Below are 17,500 nucleotides of genomic sequence, written 5' to 3' on the forward strand. Positions count from 1 at the left end.
TACAGTGTTGTACAAGCAGGTCCGTGCGCGAAAGATGAGAAATACTAGTTTTTTTGGTTATATTTTGAATTAGAAAAATGTCTATATTACAAAAAAACATTTCTGTTCATAAATGTAAGTAATAAAAATATGGTTTATGTTGTCTCCACATCTCCCCCAAAATGTTAGCAGTCTATGTGTTTTTTAGTATTCATTCATTCATTCATTCATTCATTCAAGCATGGTAAACAAACCGAGAATAAAGGCTCTTGCTTTGGCACTCCTTTACATCCGACCATGCTTCGGACACTGCGAGAACAGCTTCTTTCCCATGGTGCACGTCAGAACTGAAAATTCTGTGCGACTGCCACAAGGGGGCGTATTCCGACAGTCGTGCCCAAATGTCGTGTGCAGTGGAAAGGCGGATTTAGCCACCTTGTATATTATTCCGTTTAACAGAAAGAAGATTTTTTTCAAGGCATTTTTAAACATCATAATTTTAATAACTGATTTCTTTTTCATGGTTACAATGCATAATATTTTATTTTACCCCTCCCCCTAAAGGCCAACGTATGTGTAAGCAGGAAAAACATCTCATGGATTCCGATTTACTCAAATCAGATTCAGGCCTTGTTCACATGTGGAAATTTATCCGATATGAATCAGATCTGTGTTCTCGTGTCTGCAGTGTAAGCAGGTAGATCGGATTTTCTCCTGTCCATGTGAGTCGCGTATCAAAAAAAAAAAAACATAGCAAATGACATCAATTCTGTCACTTTAATTTCCTAACAGAGTTCCAAACCTTAAATCTCATATACTAGGACAAAAAAAGCTTTTATATTGTCATGTAGCACAAGTATTTAAGCATGTTAACAAAAAAGAGAAAGAGAGAGAGCGCAACATGCGCCACGTAAACGATATAAACTAAAACTGTTGCATACATCACGTGCATAAATCACGCCATGGAAATAACATGGAAACGCCCACTCTTTTTTTCCTAGTCATTGCGTCTTTGCTGTATGCAGTGCAAAGGCAGTTCATAGGATACGAGTCACGTTGTGAAGTTTATTTAAGAACTAATTTCGAGAAGATTACGTGCTTATGATTGCTTGCAGCCAGTCCTGCATTATTTAATTTATGATTCACCAATCAGACGATTCCTAAACCACTATAAATACCATAAGTTCCATATAACAGCCATCTTCGTTTCGAAGAATCCCCCCTTCCACACCAACTCCTCCTCCTTTCCTAGATGGGTGGTACAGTGACCCAGTGGTTAGAACTGTTGCCTCACCAAGTCCGTACCAAGCCAGCTGACGTTTCTGTGCGGAGTTAACACGTTCTCCCCGTGCTCACTTGGGTTTCCTCCCACCGACCAAACACATGCAACTTAAGTTAATTGACTAATCAAAACGGCACTATAGACACTCTCCTAGTTAGTAGTTATCTCTTAAGAGCAATCACTATCTGTTCATTAGCTACTACAGCAGAGGAGTTCTCGAGATCTACCTGAGTTCAAACTCCCCTCTCGCCCTGCAAACGGTAGGGAGCCCCGAGCTTGAGGATCTTATGAGCTTAGGGCTCTCTCTTTGAGCAAACAAGCTTTTATAATCAATCATCAGCTAAGTGTTAACTCTTTAATAAAAGATGATGCAAGCGGGTCGTCAAAAAAATCAGATACAGTCACAAAATTGAATTCATTGCTCAAGATCTGCAGTGTGAATGCAGCCATATTGGAGTGATGGAAACAAGTATTTTTTTTTTTTAATTTCCGGACTAAAATAGTGTTTCCCAGTGATTTTGACGCCCACCGCATGGGCATGTAGTAGTGTGTTTTTCCTCGCTCAACGATTTGATTGACAGGCACTATGTTTCTATAATAACATGTATACACGTTTAAATATTTTTGTTTAAAATATTTGTACAACTCTCTGTGATTTTTATAAGCTTAAACATTTTTAAAACAGAGCATATTTGTAATAAAGACAGTAAAATAACTAATTCTCAACCGCTATAATCACCACAGCTGCATGTGTAAGTAAACGCAAATAGCCCATTTCCACTGAGTGGTATGGTACGGTTCGGTATGCTTTGCTTTTATGGCCATTTCCACTGTCAAAAGGTACCAAAAAGCAAACCATACCGTACCACTTTTTTAGGAACCCTTTCAAAATGTTACCTAGCATGACAAAATGGTACCAAAAGGCATAGCTAGATGCGCAGCTGAACGCTATTGGTACAGAGAACACTAGCGCATACACAAGCCAGAAAAAAAATAAATTAATAGAAACGCCTTTTTTAAATACACAGCCGAGACATTACATCGTAATAATATAAACATAAAAACAAGCCACACGAGCTCAAACAAACACTTTCATTGTCTTGATAAACAGCCACAAAGCCAAGAAGCACAAAATTTGCCGTGTCCTGTTTTTTTTTTTTTTTTACATGAGGTCGTCAAAAAGCGAGAGAGGTTTCACTTTCTCCAAAGAGCTCACGTAGGCTTGCCGTGCATCTATATTTGAAATAAGGAACTTCTTGAGCTGATGATAATAACGTGTGTGTGACATCCAATCCTTTCAGAAACGGTGAAGTGCGAAAAAACCAAGGAGAAGCCAGAAAAAACAAAGGAGCAAATGATTATTTCAGCAACCTAAAACATAAACAAACAGCCATGTTTAACTGTTATCATCACCTTTTGAACCATTATGTACGCAGAATGACGGAATTACTCTCTAACGGAACTTATATGTGCTGCTGAAGATTAAAGTTACAGAGGAGAGATTTACACTGACTGTAGGCTATATGTTGCATGTTGTTCTTGAACCCAAATAAGGACTAAATGTAGTTGCAGACGTTACAGTAGGCTATTTGATCTGCAGTTATTATCTAATCACATTCATAGAAAAGTTACTAATAAACATTTATAAACAAGTATTTAGGTGTATAAAGCATCTGTTTTGTGAGAAGTGCTTCTCAGATGACATGTGACTGACCCGTACAGCTTCACTTTGACATTTCCTCGAGCGAGAATGACGTGGACTGAAACTTTGGAAATATTTAAACGCAAACCTGATAAAGGTGACCCGTACCGTACTGTACCACTCAGTGGAAACGGGGATATAATATGTGTGTGTACTGCAAATGGCATTTGTTGGAGACTCATCATTTCAGAAAGGCTTGAACTTACTTGTTATTTTTGACTAATGAGCTGTATTTCAGTGACTTCCGTCTCTCTCTATCACTGGCTGCTGTTCATCTGATGTATTACAGGAGAAGCAGATAGGAATGGTGGCCGGTGACAAGCAGCTCATTTGCATTTAAAGCTATGGGCTACAAAAACAAAAACTACACTGAACTCAGACACCAAATTGGGCATATTCTAGAGCACGGGTGCTCAATCCTGTTCCTGGAGATCTACCTTCCTGCAGATTTCAGTTGCTACCCATATCAAACACACCTGCCTGTAATTATCAAGTGGTGTTCAGGTCCTAATTAATTGGTTCAGGTGTGTTTGATATGGATAGCAACTGAAATCTACAATAAGGTAGATCTCCCAACACAATCTCACGGCAATTCGTAACTTTTTCATTTAGTGGCTAATTCGTATGAATTCGTACGATCTAATTCGTACAATTTAGTATGATTTGCTTATCCCCCAATGACGGTTGGGGTTAGAGGTGGGGTCAGGTGCCACACCTCCTTTTTAAAATCGTACCATTTCGTACGACTGAACTCATACGAATTCGTACGAATTAGCCACTAAACTGGCAAAATGTAAACTACTTACGTTTTCTCGTGAGATCAGGCTGGATCTCCAGGAACAGGATTGAGCACCCCTGTTCTAGAGGGTATAATTAATGATCTGATAGCCAGTATTTTGAACTAAAACTTTACAGACACATTCTAGAGACACCAAAGTCTTATCTTACATCTTGTTAAAGGGGTAAAATAGGTGCCCTTTAAAGACTTGGTTAGGTTATTTAAGGTTATTTAAGGTTATTTGGTTAGGTTATTATTAGGCAAGTTGGGGTAATTAGGCAAGTTTTAGGAAATACTGTGCATAACTGAATTATATTGAAGTAGATTTTTAAAACACTTTTCACAGCTTTTCCCAGCCTTTTTAATTCACTTAAATGACCAAAAGCTATATTTAGTTAAATATTTTGTTATCATCTCAAAGTCATTTAAATTGGACATTTAATTCACTTTTATTGTAAGGATTGTAATAACTTTGAAAAGTATGCATGGTGTTTTTAATGGTTTTTTTTTTTTTACTAGAAATTAATTAATATAGTAATTTGTTTTTAAGCTTTTTGGTTTATTTGTAGAAAGAAAGAAAGAAAGAAAGAAAGAAAATTATGTCATTATTTACTTTAAACATATTTAGGTTTCTTTCACTTGTTGAATATACTCAAGATATTTTTTAAAATGTCATATTTGTGTAGTATTTTTTTGTAGTTTTATAGTATTTTAGCTTCTTCAAAATATCTTCCTTTATGTTCAACTGTAAAAAAAAACTATTGGTTTGTGCTGCTCTGATTGCCTGCTGCATCCAACTGTATCAGCTGGCACATCACTTGATTCAGCTTCATTGTCTGCTCTCCCATTGGTCATCGCAGTGTTGCCGCATGGGTGAATTACTTAAGGGCACATTTGGGATTTCAGAGAGGACACAAATTCTTCACTCTACCCGAAACAATTGCAGCGTTGCTAAAATGAGTGCCAGTGGTGCTTGGGTTTTATCGCCTTCGAAGGAAGAACGAAGAGATTTGAGGGATTTTCTAGATCTATATTATTGTTATTAAGAACTTCTTTTGACAAAAATAAAATATAAGATTAGCATTAATGTTGTGTACAATCCTGAGAATTTTTTTCACATCACGTCTAAACATTTATACTTTACATTTATTCATTTAGCAGACTGTTTTATCCAAAGTGACTTACAAATGAAGATAAAATGCGCACTTAAAATCACCAGCAGCAATATATACAGTGCATCCGGAAAGTATTCATAGAGCTTTACTTTTTCCACATTTTTTATTATTCCAAAATGGATTAAATACATTTATTTCCTTAAAATTCTACACACAATACTACATAATGTCAATGTGAAAAATGTTTTTTTAAATTGTTATTTTTAAATTTATTAAAAATAAAACACCTGATAAATCACATGTACATCAGTATTCACAGCCTTTGCTCAATACTCTGTTGATGCACCTTTGACAGCAATTAAAGCCTCAAGTGTTTTTGAAAATGATGCCACAAGCTTGGCACACCTGTCTTTGGGAATTTTTGCCCATTACTCTTTGCAGTACCTCTCAAGCTCAAAATCAGGTTGGATGGGAAGCGACAAATGGTACAGCCATTTTCAGATCTCTCCAGAGATGTTTAATAGGATTTAGTTCTGGGCTCTGGCTGGGCCACTCAAGGACATTCACCGAGTTGTTGTGAAGGCACTCTATTGATATTTTGGTGGTGTGCTTTGGGTCATTGTCATGCTGGAAGATGAACCGTCGCCCCAGTCTGAGGTCAAGAGCACTCTGAAGCAGGTTTTCATCCAGGATGTCTCTGTTCATTGCTGCATTCATCTTTCTAGTCTTCCAGTGACTAGTCTTCCTGTTCCTGCTGCTGAAAAACAATCCCACAGGATTTTATTAGCCTGGTGATGAGCGGTGCCTGGTTTTCTCCAAATGTAATGCCTGGCATTCACTCCAAAGAGTTCCATTTTAGTCGTAACAGATAAGAGAATTTTGTTTCTTATGGTCTGGGAGTCCTTCAGATGCCTTTTGGCAAACTCCAGGCAGGAGTGGCTCTCGTCTGGCCACTCTACCATACAGGCCTGATTGAAAATCCTTTCTTGGAGGTGTACAGACAATTCCTTTGGCTTCCTGCTTGGTTTGTGCTTTGACTTGCACTGTCAACTCTGGGACCTTTTATAAACAGGTGTATGCCTTTTTGAATCTTGTTCAAATCAACTGAATTTACCACAGGTGAACACCAATTAAGCTGCTAAAATATCTCAGTTTAATTTAGAGCTTCACGGCAAAGGCTGTGAATACTTATGTACATGTAATTTTTCAGGTTTTATATTTTTTTCAGATTGTCATTATTGGGTATTGTGTGTAGAATTTTCTGGAAATAAATGAATTTAATCCATTTTGGAATAAGGCTGTAACATAAAAAAAATGTAGAAAAGTGAAGCGCAATAAATACTTTCTGGATGCACTGTAGATGCTATGAAACAGGCCACACTGCGAAGAACAATCAAAATGGTAATGTCAATCAAATAAAAAAAAAATGTTTTAAACAAATTAAATATAAATATAATATTTGAACCTTCTTGTCTACCAATAAATAAATTAATGAATGTAGATGGCAGTGCAAGTGCACATTGATTTTTTAATGCCACAGCAAAAACACAAAAGATGATAACTGTAATAATATTGCTAAATGCGATCACACCAGACGTGGTTATTAAGGGTGAGTGATTTACATGTTAAGTCAATTCAAAGAAGCGATTTGACATCCTGTAGCAATATTTGTGCTAACAAGGTGACTTGAATGACATGGCGAGAATTGCACATTTCGGGCATTTGGCGTGCAATTTGCACAAGTTGAAACTTTGTTGGATATTTGTGCCATGTTAACCAATCAGGAGCTTGCTCTAGTAGTTGAGGCGTGATTATGATGTAGTGCATATTGTGTCCTGAAGAAAAAAAGCTTTTGCCGACACGCAACAACTGGTCATAAAACTGGGTCCTGCTCAGTTGGAAGTAGCGCTGAACATGAACCACAGCAAACCTGAAGTTTCTAACTCAAACTCTCTAGCGCCACCACCTGTCCAAAGTTTCAATTATGTTTATCGTTATAACTTTTGAATCCAATGGGCTACAATCAAAATTATTTTTTACCTCTGATTTCTTGGCTCAGTCCAATTTAAATGCACCCTATGATGTCATTTCTTGCTATTTTGAATTTTTCACAAAAACTGTTTGCTCGAATTTATCCTAGAGCATTTATCTGATTTTAATCAAAATTTATTCACATGATCTACAGACCATGCTGGCCAAAAGTTGTGGAATTCAAGTTGATTAGACCAACCATTTTTGAAAAATTTGCAAACAAATTTAACGTAGACTTGAGGCAATATCTGAAAAACGCATTGATGTATTGTCATGATAACCATGGTCTGAGGTTATCTGCTGCATTTCAGTGCACTGCCTTCTAGTGGTCTGGAGATACAATTATTTTTTTTTTTTTTTTTCGTAAACAGTCACAACGCTTTATCTAAAACTCATAAAACTGGTCTCTTTACATTAAACAGAACATGCCTAGTCAGATGGTGTCGGATTTTCCTAGGCCTACATCCATTTTGGATGTAGGCCGTTTAGATTTTTGACAAAAAAGGCTACATTTTAAACACATCCATGTGTAATTACAAAACATGGTTTTCATCTTTGACACCAAGCCCTGAAAGTACTCAAAAACTTCTGATGCAGCACACCTTGGGGCCAAAAGTTATAAGAAATTTTGGAATAATAACTTTTGCTTAACATTACTTATTGGCATGACATATGTCTTGTTATATTCCCTGTATCATGCCGAGACCATTGATAACAAAGTTGCCAAAATCAACTAAACTTCCTGTCCGCCATTTTGTTTTGTTTTTTGAAAATGTATTTTTTCAAACTACTCTAAGACCGTTTTTCTAATTTTAACCAAATTTGACTCAAAACGTTCTTAAGACCATGCTGGCGTTATGGAATTCGAGTTGATTAGAGCAACCGTTTGAAAACAAATCAAACGTAGGGCTTGCAAAAACGGACTTGAAGCGATATTTCCGTAAAACATTGACACATTCACACCAGACTTGGTGTGTGTTATGAGAACTATGGTCTGACATTACCTGCTTTGTTTTGGCGCACTGTCCCCTAGTGGTCTGGAGATAAAAAACATTTTTTGGTTTTTAACTTCTCAAACATTTTTAAAAAATTTACATTTTGCAGAGCATGCCGAGTCTGAAGATGTCTTATTTTCCTAGGTCAGCCATTTTGTCCGTCAGCTATTACCTACTTCAAATGTATTCAAAAATTCATTGTTTCACTTTGCCTGAAGCTCCATGCTAACCATGTTGCTTTTGACCTCTGAACTGCTTTGCTCATTCTACCTCTGGACTGTTTTGCTCATTCCTTCTATCAAGTGCTTGTTCCCTTAATTGCTGCTTGCAGCTATATTTGATATTATATTATTATTTTCCCAGTGATGGTTTGCAGCTGGAAGGGCATCCGCTGTGTAAAACATGTGCTGGATAAGTTGGCAGTTCATTCTGCTGTGGCGACCCCAGAGAAGGGACTAAGCCGAAAAGAAAATGAATGAATGAATTATTATTATTAAAGTTGCTCGTGTTACATGAGAAACTTTTACTGGAGATTCCCCAGCCCATAAAAACTCATTGAAAATAGTCATGAAAAAGTCTAGAAAAACTCTGAAACTAAACAACAATTAAACTAAACAAAGCACAATATGAAAAGCAGATCACTTTGACACTATAAACCACAGGTGTCAAACTCAGTTCCAAGAGCGCCACAGCTCTGCACAGTTTAGTTCCAACCCTAATTAAACACACCTGATCAAACTAATTGAGTCCTTCAGGCTTGTTTGAAACCTACAGGTAAGTGTGTTGGAGCAGGGTTGGAACTAAACTGTGCAGGGCTTCGGCCCTCCAGGAATTGAGTTTGATACCCCTGCTATACACTAACCATAGCATTATTTACTAGGGTTGGGCATCTAAGCTATAATGCAGATCCGATACGCATCTCGATATAAAGAATACGATCCGATATATTAGCGATACATTTATGACATATTGCGATGCGACACGATACGATTCACACCCATATCACGATACAATGCGATAATTCAGCACTAACTAATTAAATCAAGTTTATGAGATTATGTAAAAGAGGATGCTGTGCCATTGAATGAGTTTGATTATTTATTAACCAAGCAAAACCAAGACTTTTTTTACAAACTGGCTTTTCTCTTAGAGCCAGAGTGTCAGTTTACAGTAGAGGGCCATTTTAGAACATATAGCACATATTATTTAAGTATTTTCAAGATAAACAATGTATAAGTGCAATATATATTAAAATATATATATTTGCACTCTTTCAACATAAAGGTTGAGCATTGCACAACAAGAATTGTGATTAAACTTTTCAACTATGAAAACAAGTTTTACAAAGATATATTTTGCCACTGATTATTCAAAACTTAAGGTCGTGAACTAGCAGTGTTATGCTGCTTTGAAACATCACTGTCACTGTAAACAACAGGCTAATAAAAATATAACAAACCAGCAATCTTCTTGCTGTGAGGTGGTCAAACTACCCACTGTGCCACTGTGATACCCATTATTTTTATCATTATTATTATTAATATTATTATTATTATTATTATTATAATTAAATAAAAATTAACAGGAGGAGGTGTTTAAAACCGCCTAGTGTGGCAGTATAGAGAGGGCGGCGTCCGCAACACCCAGTTATATCCACGTATAGGGTGGCAGAATAGAGGTCCGCGACACCCGCGCGTCCTCAGTTATATCTGCGCATAGGGCGGCAGAAAAGAGGTCCGCGACACCCGCGCGTCCTCAGTTATATTCGCGCAAAAGGCGGCAGAATAGAGGTCCGCGACACGTCACTTCATTTTCATAACCGGTCACTTTCGTTTTCACATTGGGGTTGAGGGCGGCGTGATCGTCCTCTGCCTAGAGCAGCAGTTCAGCTTGCTCCGGCCCTGCAGATGAACAATGCAGTAACATCCGTTATTGGCATAGAGCGCACAAAACTTTTGCGCATGGAAAAAAAAACTTGCAATGCTTTTCTCACCACTTTTGGAGCTGGTAGCTACAGTTCAAGCAGTGCGAAAGCCGGGGATGTAGGAACACTGGAAGATGCTTTCACAACAACACCGTGGTGCCGCTTCAAGTGAGATTTCAGATTACTCGTACTGCCCGCGTACTTTATAGATGCGAGGCACATTTTGCAAATTGCATCTGTCCTTTCAAGTCGTCCATCCTTAAATCCATAATGTTGCCATACTTTAGATTTAAAACTCAGTGGGGAATAAAATGTTTGTTTTGCTTCTCGCGCTTTCTGAGGGCGCACCACTAGCTTCATCCACACACCTGATACACTGAGTTGAAGTGTAAGTGTACACATCCGCAAATTCGTTGCTAAGGCCTACTTTATGTAGGTTGATTAAATTATGCGCCAAAAACAGGTTGACAACACTTGTTAATAAATAAAAAATACATTCTATATTAAAAAAATAAGCTGTATCTCGGAAAAACCGATGCATCTCGCAAAAACCGATGCATCTCGATTTGCTTCCAAAATTTCATTCATCCGCTGCTGCTCAACCAATGCACTCGCATCGTGCACGCGCATGACCGCGTATCGATACATATCGATTAATCTTCCCATCCCTATTATTTACAGCCTAAGTGCTATTTTTTATTCTTGGCTTCTTTTGTTCTTTAGTCTTACATCTGTGGGGTTGACCAATATAGAAGCACAGAAGTACCTATATACTCAGCTTATGAGCATAGCAAAGCAAAATGAAGAAGACAGAACTGGTGTTGTTCAGCGGAATTACATAATGGAGGAAAGACTTGTTTGGTGACAAAACTGTCAGTAGGAAACACTCTGGCAACCATTATTGGTTGACATCCTCGTTTTGGTTTGACTGCATTCCAGACGACTCGAATGAAGTCTACTTTCTTCTTGGAAATAATGTCTGGGACAGATTGAACAACTTTTAACCTCAGTGAGACCAAAGTCCCTTTCAAGGAATATCTGTTCACCCAGCAGCCATATTTGCAACATTAATTGATTGGTGAAATCCTGAAATCTCAGGATTCAGCTCACAGTTAAATGTCAAATTTGCAACAAAATCTATAGAAAGCGATATTTAAAAAATAAATGCGCTAAAATATAAAATAGATGCGAATATTATGTGAATATAAAGAGTTAACCAGTAAAAAATAAATCCGTAAAATTTACAGTAAAAAAACGGCAGCTGTGGTTGCCAGTACTTTACCGTTAAAAACACGGTATAAACCGTATTCAAAATATTCAAATTTTTACGGTAAACTACCGTGTTTTATTAATTTATAGAGGTAATATGTCTGTATTTTGAATGACCAACATCTACACATCTTTTGTTACACAGTTAGACACGTTAGCACACCCATATGCAGGTGGTGATGAGAAAGTTGCATAATGAGCCTATTCTTATCACAATCAACTAGTCGCACAAGCAGAAAAGAGTATTAGCATATAGAAGGTGCTCAGTGTCATTCACACAGCTACTAAACGCCAGTATGGTAACACGCATAAAATTAAAGTCATGAAATAAACATTGTTTATTAACATTAGATGTAACATAAATCTCTAATGTACATAACTGATGGGGAAACAACTAAAAATATCCATATTAATGTCAACCAAATGCATAAAAAGTGATGTGCCATGCAGGGAATTCTGGGAAAGTCAATTTACGGTTATTCGCCGTATATATTAAGGAAACATACCGTTAACCAGGTTACGGATTTGCACTGTAGCATTTTTACAGTTTTTTATCGTTGAAATCACGGCCATTTTTACAGTACAAGCCGCGTGGAATGATTACAAGTAACAAAACACCATTAAAATAAATATTTTGCAAGCAAGAGAAAACAAGGAGGCAACCATTTTTATCTCACTTACACTTAAGGTGAACTGGAGGAAGAAACTACTCCATGAACTGTGTACTGATAAAGTTCCTGTCAAGCTCTGACAAAGTCCCATACATCAATAGTCTTTTTTTTTTTATCCTTTCTTCAACAAATGGCCAACGAATCTCCTGTTGCAGGGGAGGTTATTGCATTAATCACCAGAATGTTAACTTATTAATGTTCTCTCATCGTCAGTCATAATCAGTCCCACACACAGCCACACTCCGCTAGTGTTTGATGGGAAAGGCATGTTTATATTTGGTATCGTTTCATGTCGACGTTGATACTAACAGGCGAAAGATCCGGACGAATGATGAATCATTTAAATGACTCTTAGGGTGCGTTCACACCTGCCTTATTTAGTTCGATTGAATCGCACTAGAGTTCGTTTCCCCTTTTGGTACGGTTCTTTGGGCAGGTGAGAATGCAGCAATCGTACTCAAGTGAGCACCAAAAGCAGACCAAATAACTGTACCGAGACCTGCTTGAAGAGGTGGTCTCAGTACACTTTCAAACGAACCCTGGAGCGGTTTGTTTGTGGTGAGAGTATGATTAAAACAGGTCCAACTGCAAAAAGTATTGCGCGTTTTGGACTAATTCAGCTGCCGTAGGCCGATGCGCTGTGCATTATGGGATATGGAGGAAAAATATTAGTTGACAGCGCTTTACCAACAGAAAGAGAGAGGGGAAAACATTACCTGATGGATCGTTGGTAAAATTTCCGCAAGATGACCATGTCGCAGTTTAGCTAAATTAATTCACGCCTCCTCCTGAAGTGACGAGCGATGCATTAAACACTGTTTTCCAGCCGCGGCCGCGCTTCATTTTCGTAATGTATAGTTTGTCTAAAGCAGGGATACAATCAGTCAGCGCAGTCGTCCCTCCAGAGTAAAAGGTTTTGTTTACCTGCGAGAGTTCACTGGCATTTTCCCGCACTTTTTCTGACCAATCAATAAGCAGTTTAGGAAATATGTTCAACAACATCTGGCCAATGAGAGATGTGGATTTTGTCAGATGACTGCATTTTGGTTCGTTTCAACTGGTTCGGACCAAAGCCAGCAGTGTGGTGTGAAAACGACCCAAAGACGGCAGAAAATGCAACAATGTATCATTTATTACCCTTGGTCCGGACCAAATGAAACGAACTACAGATGTGAAAGCACCCTTAAGGCCCGTGCACACAGAGACGTTTTTTGCTTGTGTTTTCCATCGATGTTTAACGCCTCGTGACTAAAACAAGGGCACCAATGTGATCGTGCACACAAGCGCGCAAAACGCCAGGCACAAAAGCTTCATTTAAATGCGTCAAAACCCTCTCCACCAATCAGATTGGCACTTTTGTTCACTTGCACGGAGCTGCTGAAGTTACAGTAAACAGCACGTGGAGGCGCTCAAGTCGAAAACTGTCAATACGAGGCGATATGAACGTGGAGCTGCTTATTGCACTGGTCAACAATAATCATTTCTTCATCACTAGAGCTGGAGCTGCTGCTTGAACCATCCGTGTTTGTTCGAGTCACCAGTAACTTTAACAACAAGCATGTTAACTTGCTCTGTTCCTCTTCTTCTGTGTTATAGGCGGGATGTCAGAAGCTTAAAGTTGTGTAACGCCATCTAACTAGCTTGACGCCAGTGAAAATCGATTTGGTTTGAATCCAGAAAAACGTCTCGTAAAAGGCTGACAGTAAACGCAAATTAAAAGCGTCCCGGTGTGTACGAGCCTTAAGTCGACTATTAAAATATTGCTATTTTAAACAAGGCGCACTTTCAGATTTAAACATCAGCTAGATGTTTTCATTTACTTAGAGCTGTCTTAAACGCTTTATGGAAGGTCATTTTCAAAAAACCCATAATAGGGGCGTCTTTAACCAAACTAACTAGTGGGAGTCATGTGCCTTAAAATGCACCCAAAAACTTTACAGGTCAAGAATTTTTTCATATTGTCATTATGGGGTATCATGTGTAGAATTTTGAGTTAATAAATTCACTTATTCCATTTTGGAATAAGGCTGTAACAAAACAAATGTGGAAAAAGTGAAGCGCTATGAATACTTTCCTGATGCACTGTATACCTGTAACGAGGAGCTTGACACAAAATGATCCATTTGCAGTATATTTAATAGACACAGTTCAATCACAATCATACAATACGCACTAACGTGCGAACTCACATCAACTGTTTGCAATAAGGGTCGAAGGGCTGGCGGCTGACAGACACAGAGTGATAGTCCAGGGTAATACACAGGAGATCAGGCAAGGGACTAACGCTCAGAGATCAGAGATGTTAGACGTGGCAGAACAAGACTTCGCACTGGACTGGTGTGTGAGTGAGGCTTATATCAGTAAGCGTGGGTCGTTAACGGGATCAGTCTCAGGTGTATGCGCTTATCAGTTTAAGTGTATAATGTAATGCTGGAAGACCGGAGATGGTGGCCTCTGCTGGCCAGCAAGGGGAAAGACTGGGACCGAGTCGGTGACAATACCAATTTTACAACTCTGTATCAACTTTACCCAAGTGTAAATGTAAAAGTAATTCACCCAAAAAGTGAAACATTTCTCACTTACTCATTAAAAATTTTACAACTAGGATTTCTTAAACACAAAAGAAGATATTTGGAAGATTTTTCATTGTACCTGTGTGTTCAACAGAAGAAACTCACAATAGGTTCTGGAATAATATAATTATAATTGTGTGAATTTTGATACAGAATTTTCATTTTTGGGTGAACTGTCCCTTTTAACGAATTGAATCAATTTATGAGCCAAGTTGTGTTGTGAAGATAAGCCCATAGATGCTTATAAGTGGACATGGCAACACTCAGACGCACACAAACCACAATGCATTTGTTGTAAAGTCGTATTAAATTGGTTATGCCATGTTCTGAAGGCTTCCTGAAATGCCAAGACATGTTGATCAAGGTGATGATTGAGTTGAAAGCATGTTTCTTATCTCTTACAAGCTGTTAAAATCGATCTCTCACTTGATGAAAACCCTTAGAAGCTCCACATTCTCAAAGAATATTTGTGATTGGAAAAATAATTTCTACATGACATATACATCCAAAAACATCAATTAAAAAGAATTAAACAGGAGTGCCAGTGTGGTTGTCCAGCGGTTTATTTCGGAGCTGGTGTTGGCTGAACATTCTGCAGTGCATGAAAGCATGCAGGTTGCTGGAGCTCCTCACATCAAAGCACTACAAACACTGTTTGAAATTCAGTGAAAGTGCAGTTAATAATGCAGGAGAGGATGTGCCCAGGGAAAACATGTTTGGCGATGCCTTCTCGCTCGCTCAGCTGTTTAACTGCGCTCGGTTTTTATCATATTTCTCAATATGACTTTAGGGCTAAACACACAGTTTGGTTTGGCTTTGGCGGAAAATCAAAGACCCCAAAGCAAACTGTTTTTTTTTGTACATTATACTACCAAAAACAATGCACAACTGCAGTTATGGTTTTGATTTTGACTTCGAATTTAAAATACAGTTGGTCGAAAATATCCAGAAAAATGTACATTTATAATGCTTTGTTTCATCCTTTTGCAGTCTTAACTGTCATGAACACTGGATTTGCATTACTTTTTAAGCCACAGGCCTCTAATACTCTGTATCACAATGTTTATAAAGTAATTTTACTGGGTTACATTTTAAAATAATATACACTTCTGCATTTAATAAGATTTACACAATACACAAACAGCTTTACACATACAAAATTTGTTAAATTTGGTCTTAATAATTAAATTTTAAAAAGTAACCGAGCAGCTGAGTTAGTCCCTATTACACTCAAAATAGGGTTGAAATATCACGGCATTTTGAGAGTGCAGCATTCTCTAAAGAAACAGAGAAAAATGGTGGGTTATTTAAACCTAAATTGGTTAAAATATGGACTAAATTTGGTCCTTTTTATTTAATAACAGAATAGCCCAGTAGTTGGGCTAGTCCCTATTATATTACACCCAGAATTAGGTTGAAGTAACATAATTTTTAAAGTGTAGCATACTCTAAAGACACAGAGAAGAATGCTGGGTTATTTACCCTAAATTGGTTAAAATATGGACTAACCAAAACATTGAGTTAAATATGGTTCTATTCATTTAATATCAAAAATAACCCAGTACTTGGGTTAGTTCCTATTATATTATAACCAGAATTGGGTTGAAGAAACAGCATTTTTAAAGTGTGGCATTCTCTAAAGAAACAGAGAAGAATGCTGGGTTATTTAAGCTAAATTGATTAAAATATGCACTAAATTTGGTCTTATTCATTTATTAACAAATAACCCAGTACTTGGGTTAGTCCCTATTACATTGCACCCAGAATTGGGTTGAAGTTACAGCATTTTTAGAGTGTAGCATACACTCAAAAATGGGTTATTTATTTACCCTAAATTTGTTAAAATGGACTAACCAAAACATTGAGTTAAATTTGGTTCTTTTTATTTAATTACAAAAACAACCCAGTACTTGGGTTAGTTCCTATTATATTATACACTGAATTGGGTTGAAGTAACAGCATTTTTTAAAGTGTGGCATTCTCTAAAGAAATAGAGAAGAATGGTTATTTAACCTAAATTGGTTTTCATTTATTTAAACCTAAACAACCCAGCATTTCTAGAGTGCAACATTCTTTAAGGAAACAGGGAAAATGCTGGGTTATTTTAGCCTAAATTGGTTAAAAATGGACTAACCCAAACATTTAGTTAAATTTGGTCCTATTCATTTAATAACAAAATAACCCACTACTTGGGTTAATCCCTATTACAGTATATTACGCCCAGAATTGGGCAGAGGTAACACAGCATTTTTAGAGTGCAGCATTCTCTAAAGAAACAGAGAAAAATGCTGGGTTATTTAAACCTAAATTGGTTAAAATATGGACTAAATTTGGTCCTATTAATTTAATAACAAAACAATCCAGTACTTGGGTTAGTCCCTATTATATTACACCCAGATTCTGGTTGAAGTAACAGACTTTTTGGAGTGTGGCATACTCTAATGAACAGAGAACAATGCTGGGTTACTTACCCTAAAGGGGTAAAATATAAACTAACGAAAACAGTGAGTTAAATTTTGTCCTATTCATTTATTAACAAAATAACCCAGTACTTGGGTTAGTCCCTATTATATCACACCCACTGGCTTGAAGTAACAGCATTTTTTAAAGTGCAAGAAGAATGCTAGGTTATTTAAACTAAATGGATTTTCATTTATTCAAACCTAAATAATCCAGCATTTCTATAGTGCAACATTTTTTAAAGAAACAGGGAAAATGCTGGGTTATTTTAGCCTAAATAGGTTAAAAATGGACTAACCCAAACATTGAGTTAAATTTGGTCCTATTAATTTAATAACAAAATAACCCACTACTTGGGTTAACCGTTAATCCCTATTATATTACACCCAGAATTGGGCAGATGTAACACAGCATTTTTAGAGTGCAGCATTCTCTAAAGAAACAGAGAAGAATGCTGGGTTATTAAACCGAAATTGGTTAAAATATGGACTGAATTTGGTCCTATTCATTTATTAACAAAATAACCCAGTACTTGGGTTAGTCCCTATTATATCACACCCACTGGGTTGAAGTAACAGCATTTTTTAAAGTGCAAGAAGAATGCTGGGTTATTTAAACTAAATGGATTTTCATTTATTCAAACCTAAATAATCCAGCATTTCTACAGTGCAACATTTTTAAAGAAACAGGGAAAATGCTGGGTTATTTTAGCCTAAATAGG

The 17,500-nt window shown here is 37.3% G+C and overlaps 1 protein-coding gene and 1 long non-coding RNA gene across 2 annotated transcripts in view; one reads left to right on the forward strand and one right to left on the reverse strand.

Moving 5' to 3' along the window:
- Positions 1 to 17,500, forward strand: part of pcp4b (Purkinje cell protein 4b) — a 61,690-nt gene that overhangs the window by 36,896 nt on the left and 7,294 nt on the right. The window lies entirely within an intron of this gene.
- On the reverse strand, positions 5,226 to 14,826 carry LOC147833569 (uncharacterized). Its single transcript, XR_015509022.1, has 3 exons — positions 10,486 to 14,826; positions 8,684 to 8,758; positions 5,226 to 8,492 (listed from the first exon to the last, which is right to left on the reverse strand). It is a non-coding gene; the product is annotated as an uncharacterized LOC147833569 (long non-coding RNA).

Source organism: Danio rerio, chromosome 15 (genome assembly GCF_052040795.2).
Source record: "Danio rerio strain M-AB ecotype USA chromosome 15, GRCz13ab, whole genome shotgun sequence".
Classification (NCBI taxonomy): Eukaryota; Metazoa; Chordata; class Actinopteri; order Cypriniformes; family Danionidae; genus Danio; species Danio rerio.